At 33.7% G+C, this 14,672-nt stretch overlaps 1 pseudogene; it reads right to left on the reverse strand.

Annotated features, from left to right (window-relative positions):
* The window catches only part of LOC149236577 (peroxidase 5-like), a 31,903-nt pseudogene extending 19,537 nt beyond the window's left edge, over nt 1–12,366 (reverse strand).
* Between the last annotated feature and the right edge of the window lie 2,306 nt (nt 12,367–14,672).

Genomic DNA, 14,672 nt, shown 5'->3' on the forward strand with positions numbered 1-14,672 from the left:
AACCGTGTATTTCTCACTTGAAAGAGGAACTGCACATAGACTATACATTATTTACAGTATTTCTTTTAAATAGCATTGACAGGTACAAAGAAGTAAATCAGATGTTCTATGAAATAAAAAATACAATTTTTCAAAACACACACACACACACACAAATATATATCTATATCTATATATATATATATATATATATATATATATATATATATATATATATATATATATATATATATATATATATATTTACGGGGAATCTGTCAAGTCAGCAGTACAATGGGAATAACCCCCAAAACTAGATTCAGTATGACAAGCTAATAACAAGAAAATAGTTCCACCAAAGTCGAAATAACCATAAATTATTTCTCATAACCGAATCGAGACCCAGAGGGTTTTATTCTAAAACTCTTGTAGGTGACCGCACCATGTTAGTTCTGAGGCAAGAATGTGAACTGGTCACCCTGGAACAGTCCTAGATGATGCAACAATAAGAAAGCATAAAAAATAATCCAACTGGATAACCATATTAAAATCAAGAACATAAAAAGCAATCACATTTGAAATTTTGTATGTATTCAAGGAATTCACGAATTAATAGTAACAAACAGAGAATATATAATATAATCTCATGAATCCTATGGAGTAACCATTAACTGTAACTGTGCAAATCCAACAAAGGGAAAAACTACATAATGTTCACAAAATCTAACTGTAGAAAATATTTAACTGGAAATTACAACAGGAAGACACCTTACAGTTCAAGACTCTATATTACAAAACCTTAATTAGAAATTATCCATATAAAAACCGTCCCTATAGACCCCAATACATTATGACCTAGAATTCGAATGATTCCAATAGTTTAATAAAGGAAAAAGAATAGAGCCAAAGTAATTCTTAAAACCCTTAAGGTTGGGACAACCATTGGTAAAAACCCAGCCTTAGAAAGAAAACCCTTGTCGCTAAGAAAAGCATAATAGTTCACGGTACTTGGTGTCATTAACGTAAGAAACCCAAGGTAAGAATTGTTGCTTCTTCCTCATGAACAAGTTAATGGGAAGCCAACCACCAGGACCCATGATTCTATAAACCCTACAGAAAGGCACAATTACAGTCAGAATATGTGATACTTGGACAAGAAAATTAGGAAATTATATGCTAAAAAAATCAGTTTTGGTGGAGAAATTACCCAGTCACAATGGCAAGATCAGACTTCATTCTATTGTCGAAGGTTACCATTGAAATTTCACACAAAAGCAAACCCATTAATGAGAGAACTACCAGGCTACAGAAGAAGGAAGAAAGCCAAATGTCGTCATGGTTGAGTCAACCCGCAATAGAAATTAGGTTGGCGAGCAAACCTAAACCCTTAACACAGATCTCACCTATCACCAATGCAACCAGGGTCTCAAAGGCCAAGTTTTAGTGGCAAGGTAACGAAAATGACAGGAAGAGTAACCTCAAAATAGTGAAGAACACTTGAAAACCTACAAGGCCCTGAATAGAGAATCTAGGTCAAACAAGCACCAAGATCCGAAACTCAAGGCCAAGAGTAATCCTTATGGAGTAGTCTAACAAGGTGGAGGAAATGCCCGGTTTTCATCACCACCCGGAAAAACATCCGGCTCCGGCCACCAGAATTCCTCTGCCCTCGCCACCTTTCCCAGCTCCACCATCCTCCACCATCTTTGGCGAGCTCCGCCACCCTCCGCCACTGTTTCACCTGCCACCATTCCACATTTAAATCATCTGACAAGTTAATGCTCATTTCAATTCGAATTTTCCCCAAACTGCAGACTTTGTAACTCCCCTAACCAATTCGACTTGGCACAAAATTTTCATACCCGCGCTCTCCAGCTTACCACCCATGGGACAAACAGGCAACAAACCAAGCTCACCATCACCAGGTGATAGATATAGGCAGGTTCATTCATCCAATTCATTTTTGAATGATCTTCAATCTTTTAGATAGAGTAAGCGAACACTTAGGCTTATCCTAGGTAGAGATCTAAGAACAGGGGAAAAAGGAACCTTTGACTGCCTTGAAGCCTGCCATGCGAAAAAATTTAGAGGACTGCAGGCCTCTGCGGGAGAAGAAGGGATAATTTCAGAGCCCGGTTGCATAGAATCAAAGAATTTGTATGATATACTGGAGATAAGCCCTGCGGTGAGCTTAAAAGATATAAAGAAGGCTTATATAACTCTGGCTTGGGAGTTTCATCCAGATTAGGCAACTTCTCCTGAAGGGAAAATTGAGAGGACCCAGATATTTTTGAGGATACACAATGCATATGCTACCCTCTCAGATCCACAAGACCGTCCTCAATATGACCGCCAGATTTCGAGTTAAGTGCGGGGCTTCGCTAAGAAGACATGGGGTAAAGTGACCAGTGAACGAGATCCCACATATAGATATCGTGGTCGTGTGGGGCGAAATTGGGAAACAGACAAATGTTGGAGATCTTCCTCTGTAATATGAGTTTTGAAGGCAAATCTATAAGGCACTGTAAAAAGAAATATCTCCATTCCTCCGTGTACATTCATTATGTACATTCATTCTTTTAATACATAAATTCTTTCAATAGCCCCTTATGTTATATAGTAATACGATTTGTCATAATTTCTTCACTTTCTTAGAATGAATATTGGTGGCCTACTTTATAATTGAAGAGATTAAGTTTTTAAGAAGCAATTGGTTTGATAACAATTCAATGGGCAATCCTTTGAAAATGGTTTTCCATCTGAAAGGGGTTTTGTTTCTCCACACCTGGAAGCTTTTTATACCCTCTTCTCTGCATCTTAGTGGGCTTCGTTTGTCTATAGCATTGAAACTTTTCCCTTAATTTAAATTCATAGGAAAATGATCTGTCGAGGGTCTAAAACTAACATTTGGAATTAGGTAACTTGATGATTTACAACGCTCTCCCTTCAAGCAAGATCTAAAGTTATGTCGATTGGTCTGGTCTATTGATTCAAAAAATCTTATCATTTGCATGTTTTATTATATATAACCTTTCGTTTCCATGGGTCAAGGAAAATCCATCGCACTATCGAACTATCAATTTTATGTAATCAAGTCAATGAGGTGGGATATGCAAACACTGGGGATGGGGAGAAGGCACTTGGTTATTTTGTTCGAATCCTGAGGGTAGGGATGAGGCTGGACCAGATCAATTTTGAAAATATTTTAAATTGCATGTTTTCTTTTATCAAATCCAAAAACTATTGAGGAGGATAATGCCCTACTTGATGGATACAATTAAAAGTAGACAACATATTCTACCAAAATATTTGAGCAAGTCTTTTGTTTCCTATGCAGTGGTTGTGGCTTTTTTTCCTAACAGGAAGGCTTCTTTTCATAGCTGTCACTTTCACATAGGTGCGGCCAAACATGGTTTATCAAATATCTAGTGATTCTTGTAGTTTGATTTATTGCCACTACCTGGAAAACTATATTATTAGAAGATTTTTACTGCAGACCTAGAGCACAACACATTTTTGGGGTTACCATCAGTCACATGACCTGGACTAGGGAAACAACTGGGCAAAGCCAAAGAGCAAGAGTTTGAATCTGTCAGCCCAGGATAGGTAACTCCATGATGGTCTTTTCATTAATGTGCAATCAGATATATACAATGGTGCAACCCTTTGTTTCATTTTCAAAGGGTCCCTTCATCTTTGCATTCTCCTACTTTATTTATTTACAATTTTATTTATAGGGAAGAAATCCTGGAAGATTATGTCCAACATAATCGAATTGTGAAAACTCAAGGCTAACATGAGTTACCTTCTTACACATAAGAGTACCATAATACCAGTGGAAGTGGAAGGGATTGCCTAGAATTATATTGATGAGGAACAATACATTTTCAATACATCCACAATTGAGGTGAATTTCAGGAAATTCTAAAACTCAAAAACAACTTAAAATAGGTAAATGTTGGTTGAACATAGTCAAACTTGCTGAGTAAATTGCGTAAGATCAGTCAAACTTGTTGAGTTCTGGTGACTTTGACAAGATTTAACTGAGTTTTGCTAAAATGAGAAGACTTGGCTTGTTTTGGAGTTGAGCTGAGTGAACTCACTGAGCAGTGGACAAATTTGACAATCTTGTAAAATTGGTTAGCATGCAACATATTGTACAGAATCAACCCCAGGGAGTATATTCATTAAGCTAATGTATTGTCTGCACAATGTAGAACCTTGCATCATCAAGGAAAGCAAAATGATTGACTGCTAGAATCCAATCTCCTTGTGGAGACCACCTTCCACAGGTCAAACACCATGTTTTCATAACTAATAAATCAAACCAGCAAGTAGCTTGACATGACTAGACACTCCACCATATAACCATGGGCACAGGATGACTCTTTGATGCCTTACTAGCACTGAACACTTAACCTAGCTGGAATTTCATGCTACCTGTTATGCAACAAATGGGAGCAACAAATACAATCATATATCAATTTTTGGCACATGTGTGGGTTGACCCTATATGAACTTTGTGGAAAAAAATCAATTGCAATAGACACACATCAATTTCAACTAGCTAGGTGGTCCATGTGATTAGCAGGGATATTACTATGATGATTGATCTTCCATACCCGTAATATATTCTGGACTTAATAGATCACCCTAGGAACTTTCAACCATGGCACACAGTGAAGCATGATGGATGCAAGAAGTCAAAGTGAGATAATTATAATGGTACCAATAAATATTAGCACATGGTGATGATGATGATGTCTACATCCATACACAAGAACATGGAAATTAGACACAAATGAACCATACTAGAATATTTTGTCTAGAAAATCTTCAACCTCCTCTATCGACTGAGCATGATTCACAAGAACCTACATTACCATTTGATTAAAGAGAAAATAGAATTACATTCCCATCTTACAAAGTGCTCCCTATATCTCACATAAAAAAGAAAAAACAAGCATCCACCTATGGAGCAGTACAATTGTTAAAATGATCCAAAGTGCATAGGACAAGAAGGAAGGAAATACCACTTATAAAAGGATGAAAACAAACATTAATAAAAGAAATATTAAAGTGATACTCCAGTTAGATATCCAAAATCCAAGTAGATAGTTTACAACTCCACAATGAGGTGTGATCTAATAACTTTGAAGTTTGCATTATTACAAATATAGGGGTACAAAATTACAAACTTCAAAGTGCCACAAGTGAAATGCAAACATCACAGAAAATCAGCAAGGGATAAAGCCTAGAATGCCTTCAACATTAGAACTTATTAACTTCCCTCTCTAATAAAAGCCTAGGCCTTAAACATTTGAATTCATCAATTTCCTTTACAAAAAAAACATAGTAAAGCAATGTGTGATAAACAATTGAGATGTGAGAGTTGCATTATAAAGATATCCAAAATATAGATTTTTTTTCAAGAAGAGGTATTTGAGTAAAGTGATGCAATTGAACATTCAAAAGGCTAGAAACCTGCCAGCTTCATAGAAAAATGATTAATCGGGATTCAAGTGAATATATGTTTCACAGAGAAAAACTGAAAGGAATTAAAATTGTGAGTTGTCTCACTTTACTTATCAAAGTAATGATGGTATTGTGAATTTGTTTGTTTTTTGTCATGATAGTTGCAACTGAGAAGTATATGAAGCCAAGAAGACACATTTCTACACGACTGTTATGAAATATTTTCCTTAAACATGACCCAACCAAATCTAAGTATGGTAAAAGTTAAACATTCATACAAACAGCATGATACCATGCACTGATAATACAAAGTTACAAACTGATGGGCAACACTAATACCAGATATTGAGATATATTAACGGTATAGTGTATATTGCATTCTCTTAAACTAGAATAAGAACTATGATCAATTATCACTAATTATAATAACCCAGATTTGAGTTTTTGATAGTTTTTATTATTTAAGAGATCAGGATGTTGGGATACCTTCGAGAAATCACTATCATCTTAAGTATAAATGGCCAACAATCATTTTAATCTAAAAAATGGTAGGTGTAGGATTATGATAAGTCAGAGTTCATAATGAAATCACTTGCAATCAAAAGTCATATCATATGATGACATGGCAAACATATTGATAGATATTCCATGTTAGAAACATACATATACAAGACTATAATTGGCAACATCAGCAATAGTAACTAAGTTCAATGGATGGTACTTGAAAGTGGTCAGAGTGTCTAGTTTTCATATGTTCAAAGTATGAAGCCGCACCATAAATTTAAATGCTTGTGTTGTAGGCACAATATGAATAGAATCTAAGTGGTACAAATACATAACATGTTAATCAATTGTATGGGGTCCTAGGCTATCAACAAAATGATATCATTATTGCCATGTGTATTTCTTCGTGTATGGACTCTGGAGTACAATGAATTTCATTATAACAGATTGAGGAAGAACATGTCTATTGAGTGAAATAATTCTACTATTATAGATGCATCATGTGCATTTTCAAAAGAAGAAACATATGGTACATAATTATGCAAATCAAAGACTAAGAAAATCCTACACTACTTGCTGCTACACACTTGCCCAATTCTGAGATTAAACTTTTCATTCAATAGAAGGTAGTCAACACACAAATAGATTTGAAACACACAAGCAATTAGAAAATACCCAACCCATGTCAAACAAGTTCGATGACAATGATGGGAAACAAATGAAGCATAAAGCACTTAGTGCCTGTAACAGAGGTATATAAATAAAGAAATAGGAAAAATATCACTTTCTTATGTGATCAAGAATTCTTGCATGCAATTTTTATAAAAAATGGGGCACTGAATGCAACTGATTTGATAATTAAGTAGCATATAACACAAGATAACTCTCCAACTGTAACAAAAGTTTTTGAGACAACTTTCAAAAGAAAAATGCAAAACTACAAACATGGTAGGTTTAACAAAGAACAAAATATTTAGCAAAAGAATTTCTAACCACATATAAGAATACAAACTCCAAAGGGAGATGACAAAGAAAAAGAGAAACAAGCAAAAATCATTTTCTTACCTAATCAAGAATTCCTGCAAGCAAATTTTACCAGAAACGGGGCATTGAATGCAACAGATTTGATAATACAATAGCTTATAACATAAGACAATTGCCAACCGTATAAATATATCTCAAGACAACTTTTAAAAGAAAATTGCAAAAGTACATACATGGTAGGGATAAAACAAATGAACCCAATATCTATAACAAAAGAAATTTCTGAAACATATATAAGAATACAAACTTCCAAAGGGAGATGACACACATCGCTTGTTAAAACTTAAGAGAAAAGTTCAAGTCGCAACTAACAAAAGTCAAATTTTGGACTATTTAAAGTACAATGCAAATCAAATAAAGAATGAAATCCACAACCTGTCAATATGCCATGCTCAAGATACATTGAAAGTAGTAAATAAGTACCATAAATAAGGCCCATAAAACTTGCCAAAAAAAACTATTATGAATTCAATATGGGGGGTTACAAGATTATGAAGCATCATTGCTGAAACTAATCTTGAAGATTACTAAATTATTCTCTCTTCCTTTAGAAATGCATCATTTATTACATAAGACATTAAAATTTGGGATGGTAAGCTTTTATACTAACTTATCATCTTTTCTTTGTTGCACTTTTCTTGGACTTCTTCAGGGTACCAGTTACCGTGTGTTATTTTTGACCTTAGTGGATGTTGAAGATGATAAACTGTATTACATTAAACCCCTTTGCTCTGCTTTTCCCTTCTTACAATTACAAGGCATTTCCTTTGTCATGTCATACATGACTTGTATGAATACACAATGAGAAAAGGTCATGTATTAAACAAAGACCATCTACAAAAATAAAATATTGCATCTCCTAATAGTGCAAAAACAACTCACCTTATTCCTCATGCATTATATTCATCTAAAGCAACAAGAGAGAAAGTTGCATCATGTCAATTGTTGCATCATTTGTCCCCACTTCCTTTTCTAATAAATAAATCTGTAAGCAATTTATCATAAATGAGTGCAAACAAACATTATAATTGCATCTATTAAGTAGGCAATGATATAAGTATGCACCTTACAGCCTGCTCTACCTAGTGATAGAGCAATGGCTTTTCCAATTCCTCTCGAAGCTCCAGTTACAACAACCACTGGGGCTTCAACCTTTTTAGGAGTTTCAACAGTTGCTTGTTCAATTGATGCAACTTGAGCCTTGACACCTGCATGCCAACATAATAAGGCCTAAATTTCACTTCTTGTAAAAGCCTTCATGACAAAACAATAATTATTTGTATCCTTGTTTGTTATTTCTTGGGTTAGAGTATGAATTGCTATCACACACACACACTCTTTTTCTCTCTCACATAGACACACATAACCATTAGTTATTTTATTTATTATCCTTAATATATGAGATAGAGAGTAATTTGTCGTCAGGAAAGGACAGAATAGACAATAGTAAGTTAAGCAGACCTGTTCAGCAAAAGTAAAACAATTGACATTCATGGAGAGACACAACTAAGTCAATCCCCTAAATGTATATTTAAGGCTAATAATAGCAAGTTGTGGTGTTTCCGAGGCAAATTCAAGGCGGTCATCAAAGGACCACAAAGACAAATCTATTTGTGCAAAAATATATTGTAGGATTTGACCCAATAAACTGCATGTAGATGCACCAAATGCAGACTATCTGGTCTCATCCCATTTCAACATAATTAAAAGATAAATATATTCATTTAGGTACAGTGGTTGAATAAACAAAGAAACTTCAAGACAATCAATAACTGTCACCTTCTCCCATCTTATCTTATTCTACTCTTATCTTATCTCCTAAACAAAAAAGTTAAGGAAACGGCCAATCTACAATAAAGTAGTTGACCTACAAATTACCATTTTAATTTGTTAATGCTTGTATATATTAGGAAATTCCACACATAACATAGATTACCCTACACTGATGACCAAATATTCAAAGGAATATAAAAAATTTAAGCGTGGACAACCAAAAAAGAGGAAATGTCGAACCAAAGCTCTAATAATCCATTAGAATCCCTCGTAAATAAGGAGTGGTTACATGTTCCAAACAATTCTGAGCTGCATTGTATTTATAGCTCACAAAAACATCACAACAGTTAATTTTTCAGGTTAGGGGAGACAAAATTGGATATGTTATAAACTAATGTTCTCCAAACAAAATTACATGTACATTATTAAAAACATTAGGCTAGTTAAGCCTTCTCCCAAATTCTAAGGTTATTTGAAAAGTAAACAGAAGGAAAAATGGGACATGAGAACATAAGTTAATAGACTTTCGTGTACTTATGTAAGGATAAAGAGACTACAAATCTTTACTGATGCATCTTGAAAAAGGGAAAGCATATATTATTAAAAAAATAAACTGCAATGAATCAGGTCAAGCATCTTCAAGGAGCATCAATTAAGATCTTCAATGATAAGCATAGGCTCTTTGGAGGGTAGAGTAATTTAGAGAAACAAATGAAGCTGAAAATCAAAGCAGTGATTAGAGAGACTGTAGAAGACATGAACATATCAAAGGTATGTGGCACATGGAGAAGGAAGAAATGGATCTCATCAAAAATAAGAGCTTGGAAAGTTGTTTTCAATCTATGATTAAGCGTCGAAAAAATATGGTTCTCATAAACCTAAAAGGATTTCATTTGAAACCACCCAACAAGTTAAGTAAAATTAAAATTTGACAAAGCACCAAAGGGGAAAGTCAGAGAGTGGAGGAAATTCCTAAAGGAGGAGAGGAGGGACACATATTTTTTGTCAATGCCTGAGTAAAAATTTTAAAAATGTGGTAAAGACAAGTCACAAAAGGCCTCCTCATGGGTCTGAAGTTAGGCATTGAAAGAAGATATCAGAAGCTAATAGTGAAAGGAGATATGAAATTCCTCTACGAAGCTGTGTCACCGCATTCGATGAAGACATGGTTCTAGAAGAGCATCCTCATAGGCTGGTTGAGATACCCCTTGTTTACAAATGGTCTAACAGTGATGGTTAGCTTCTTGAGCAACAAGAGTTGTTCCAGAATCTCTAAACAAATTTTGGTTGACATCTGAACTCATTGAAAGAATTAATAGCTTAATCATTATGTTGAACAAGGCCCTGCCAACCACACCCCCCCCCCCCACCCTCTTAAAAAAAATTGGTTACCCGCTGTTCTGGAATTTCAGGCACTTGGGGAACCCTAGTAAATGTACACAAACTGCTGAGAACTTCATCAGGGACTCGGGGACTTGCTGGCCATTTCAGGGATGCTCTGGGCAGATTTCATGGATATTCCAGGCATGTAGTTTTAGTTTTGAGTCTTGAAAATGGACATGAATAATTAAATACCATTATCATTTTCTCCATCAATATCTTTTCGTATTACACTGAATCTAAATCTGTTGTACAAATTGCAGCTTAAAAGATGGGTTTAGTATGATGGATTTGTATTTGGATCCTACAACTAGCATACTGTAAATGACCAGAAAATATGCCTATAAAAGGGTAAAAACATAGAACAGTTAGACTCTGCTTTTATGAAGTGGCTAAGAGTTTTACAATTCTGGAAGTGATTATATCATATGATCCATATATTTGGGGATTCTACTTGCCTTTTGTGCACTGTGAGCATGGCGAAGTTTATAAATTATGTTAGAACCAATGCCATTTCTGGGCCTAAGCCATGTCAAATTCATGACAATGCAGAGATGTCTATGATTTCCCCAGGACTAATTATTCTGGGGAAGATGGATTCATTTGGATTCAGAATGAATCCAACATAAATGTCACATTTTTGGGTACTCCAGAATATAAAAAAATGATGAAAAATCTCATTAAATATACCTTCTGTGGAATTCTAGAACCTAAAACTCTTTCAAATAATTGAACCCCATCGATATTTTTAAATGCTATCAAATTTAATAAATTATGTTAAGGGAAATGAGCAAGGACAAAATTCTTGGAACATTTATAAAGTGTAATGTAACATGGGATTTTGTAGTTCCTAGAAAATGCCTAAGCCCTTTCAACTATCAGGGGTAGGTGGGTATAGGAATACTGTCATTACTATATGCATCAAAAAACAATTTGATCAACAATGGAAATATGGTGAAGGGAGCAGATTTCAAAGAATGAATCAGTGTTTTCATTGGCATGTTCGAGGAACATAGATGGAATAGAGTGGACACTTGCAAGGATCTTCCTTATTAGCTTAAATTGGTTAATTAATAATTTAAAGGGGTTACCATTGGAATGATAAGTACAGTGATTGCAACGGATCTGCTTTACTGACATAAAAAGGAAGATACCAAAATGGAGTGGAGTTGAACATCAAAAGTTTGGAAATATAACAGATTGCTAGCAAGAAATTCACTGCAATGGATTTCATTATATTCAATTTATTACAAAATGCTAGAACTATTTCCTCAAGACCATGGAAACTGCCATAGTATTGAATAATACTTCTCTTGTGCTTCCAGAGCATCATTTCATGTAATGATGCTTATACAAAAGGTAAATTAATCTATCACAACTTTATCACTCGTTGTACAATTGGAAGTTGGAAAACCATGGACTAGATAAAATAAAAGCCTTCAACCATGACCATCACTTCCACGATGCGTTTTACAACAAAAATATTTTTATAGATAAACATTGTGTGCTTGGCAAAAGACCACATTGTGTACTTGGATGAGAATTGCATGCTTGGAAAAAGACCACATTGTGTGATTGGCTGAGAATTTATGTCTTGAAGCATAACTATAGAACAACATGAAAAAAAAAGCATCCATGTTAAAATTTTGAAAATTAATTAACACCCTCATTATCCTAGCAGACCATAAACTATATGTGACGAGGAACTTCAACACGCATATATGCAAGACCATAAATCATATTACTATATAACATAAGGGGATATTAAAAGAATTTATGTATTAAAAGAATGAATGTACATGAAGGAATGGAGATATTTCTTTTTAAGGTTGCTTACAGATTCGCCTTCAAAACTCATATTACAAAGGAAGATCACCAACATTGGTCTATTTCCCAACTTTGCCCCACACGACCACGATATCTATATGTGGAAGCTCGTTCACCGGTCGCTTTACCCCATGTCTGCTCAGCGAAGCCCCGCACTTGACCCGAAATCTGGCGGTCATATTGAGGACGGTCTTGTGGATCCGATAGGGTCACATACGCATTGTGTATCCTCAAAAATATCTGGGTCCTCTCGATTTTCCCTTCAGGCGAAGTTGCCTGATCCGGATGAAACTCCCGAGCCAGAGTTCTGTAAGCCTTCTTAATATCTTTTAAGGTCACCGCAGGGCTTATCTCCAGTATATCATGCAAATTCTTTGATTCCATGCCACTGCGTTCTGAAATTAGCCCTTCCGCTCCCGCAGAGCCCTACAGTCCTCTAAAAAATTTTGCATGGTAGGCTTCAAGGCAGTCAAAGGTTTTTTTTTCCCCTGTTCCTGGATCTCTACCTAGGATTTAATGGGATAAGCCTGAATGTTCGCTTACTTTATTGGAAAGATTGAAGAGCATTCACAAATGAATTGGATGAATGAACCTGCCTCTGTCTATCACCTGGTGATGGGGAGCTCAGTTTGCTGTCTATCTGTCCACTGGGTGGTGAGCTGTAGAGCCTGGGTATGAAAATTCTATGCCGAGTTGAATTGGTTAGGGGAGCTGTAGAGCCCATTGTTCAAGGAAAATTCGAATTGAAATGAGCATTAACTCTGTTAGATGATTTATTGTGGAATGGTGGCAGAGCTCGTTAAAGGTGGCGGAGGGTGGAGGAATTGCCGATGGCTGGAGCCTGACGTTTTTTCTTGGTGGTGATGGAAACCGGGCAATTCCTCGGCCTTGTTAGACTACTCCAATCCTTATCACCTCAAAAATCACCAACATTATTGGATGGACCCCTACCGGATCTACGGTAAAGGAACTACCAGGTGGCACCATGGTGGAAACTTCGATAAAGACCAAAGGTGTTGCGGAATAGCTGGTGCACACGTGGCACCAATATAGTTAAGGTCAACTATGCATACATGCAACCATAGAACACTAAAACATAACCATAACTACCTTAGAAAATTGTATACTATAATTTATATAAGTAAGCATCAATATTAAGTTGAAAGATTCTCGCATAAGTTTTAGTCAACAAATAGCCTAAATGCTAAAAATATGGTAAATGTAATTATTTACATGTTGAATGGTAAATGTCATTTTTTTTTCTTATTTATATATATGGTAAATCTTAAATTTGATAAATAAATGTTACATCTATCAACAATTGTAATAAAATTTAATATATAATGCAAATTCAATCCATATAAATTATAACTTAATTAAAAATATAAAAAGTAAAAGTTCATATTTATATTACCAAATAAAGAAAAGTTCATATTTATATTTTTCAAGTTTTATAATATTTTTCAATAAATATTTTATATAAACATAATAACTCATCACGAAAGTATAATTCAAATTACAAATTAATTAAAATATATTTATTAGTAAAAATACAAAGTTAGAAACCCAACTTTTCACTCATACATTTGAAATTTTTAACGATAAACTATATAACTAACTATTTAGTAATCTTAAAACATCATCGAATGTGATTCCTCATTCTCTTTATAAGAAGTTGAATTATATTCCTATTAACTACACAACTAACTTTGTAATTTGATTCCTTATTCTCTTTAAAAGAAATTGAATTATATTCCTATTAACTACATAACTAACTTTGTAATCTTAGGAAGATGGTGAAAATAAATTTTCTTATTCAATTAGCCACATGTTATAGAGTTCAAACATCTAGAATTATGATTCACAATTTTAATATTTTATGTTAATATGTTCAAATATTTGAAATTGTAATTCACAATTATAATATTTGATATTAATATTTTGTGAATATGATATTAAACTTCTAAAATAATAATTTAAATTTTAAATTCAAAATTTTAATAATTAAAATTATTTTTTTAAAATTATTGGGAACCCAATTTTCATATTTTCTAATATAATATTCACACTTATAAAAATTTATAATCAAATTTTTGTACTTTGATGTTTACAATTTTAAATCTAATATTGACATTTTCTTAATCTAGTTTTTTTAATTAACCCAATTTAATGAAATAGATATTTCAAACTCCTTTTACGTTTTCTTCAATGAAAAGTTGACAATGGACATAAACAAGTATATACATATTAGAGTGAAGGGAAAACTGTTAAAAAGTAAAATAATAATATTCCGTGTATATCATATTTTATTATAAGCTTTACAAACTTTCCTTATATTAATTAAAATTTTGGTTAACTATTATAGGTATTTATACAAATAAAGGAGTAAATGCTCTTAGTGCGAAAACCATTATAGGTATTTATACAAATGAGGGAGTAAACGCTCTTAGTGCGAGAGAACAAGATCTCATTTCAAATATAATATTTTAATGATTATTATTTAAGATTTATTTAATAAATTAAATAACATTTTTTATATACAGTATTATAGTTGTTAATTTTGTTTGAGAATATATATAGATAGATAATTTAGTGAAAATATGTAATTATTATTAAAATTAATATTTTTTATCAATATTAACAATTAATATATATATTAAAAATAGTGAATTTTTAATTAAATAATTAAA

This window comes from Pinus tabuliformis, chromosome 8, assembly GCF_031772625.1.
Source record: "Pinus tabuliformis cultivar Carrire ecotype Pingquan chromosome 8, CPIR1, whole genome shotgun sequence".
In the NCBI taxonomy this organism is placed as follows: Eukaryota; Viridiplantae; Streptophyta; class Pinopsida; order Pinales; family Pinaceae; genus Pinus; species Pinus tabuliformis.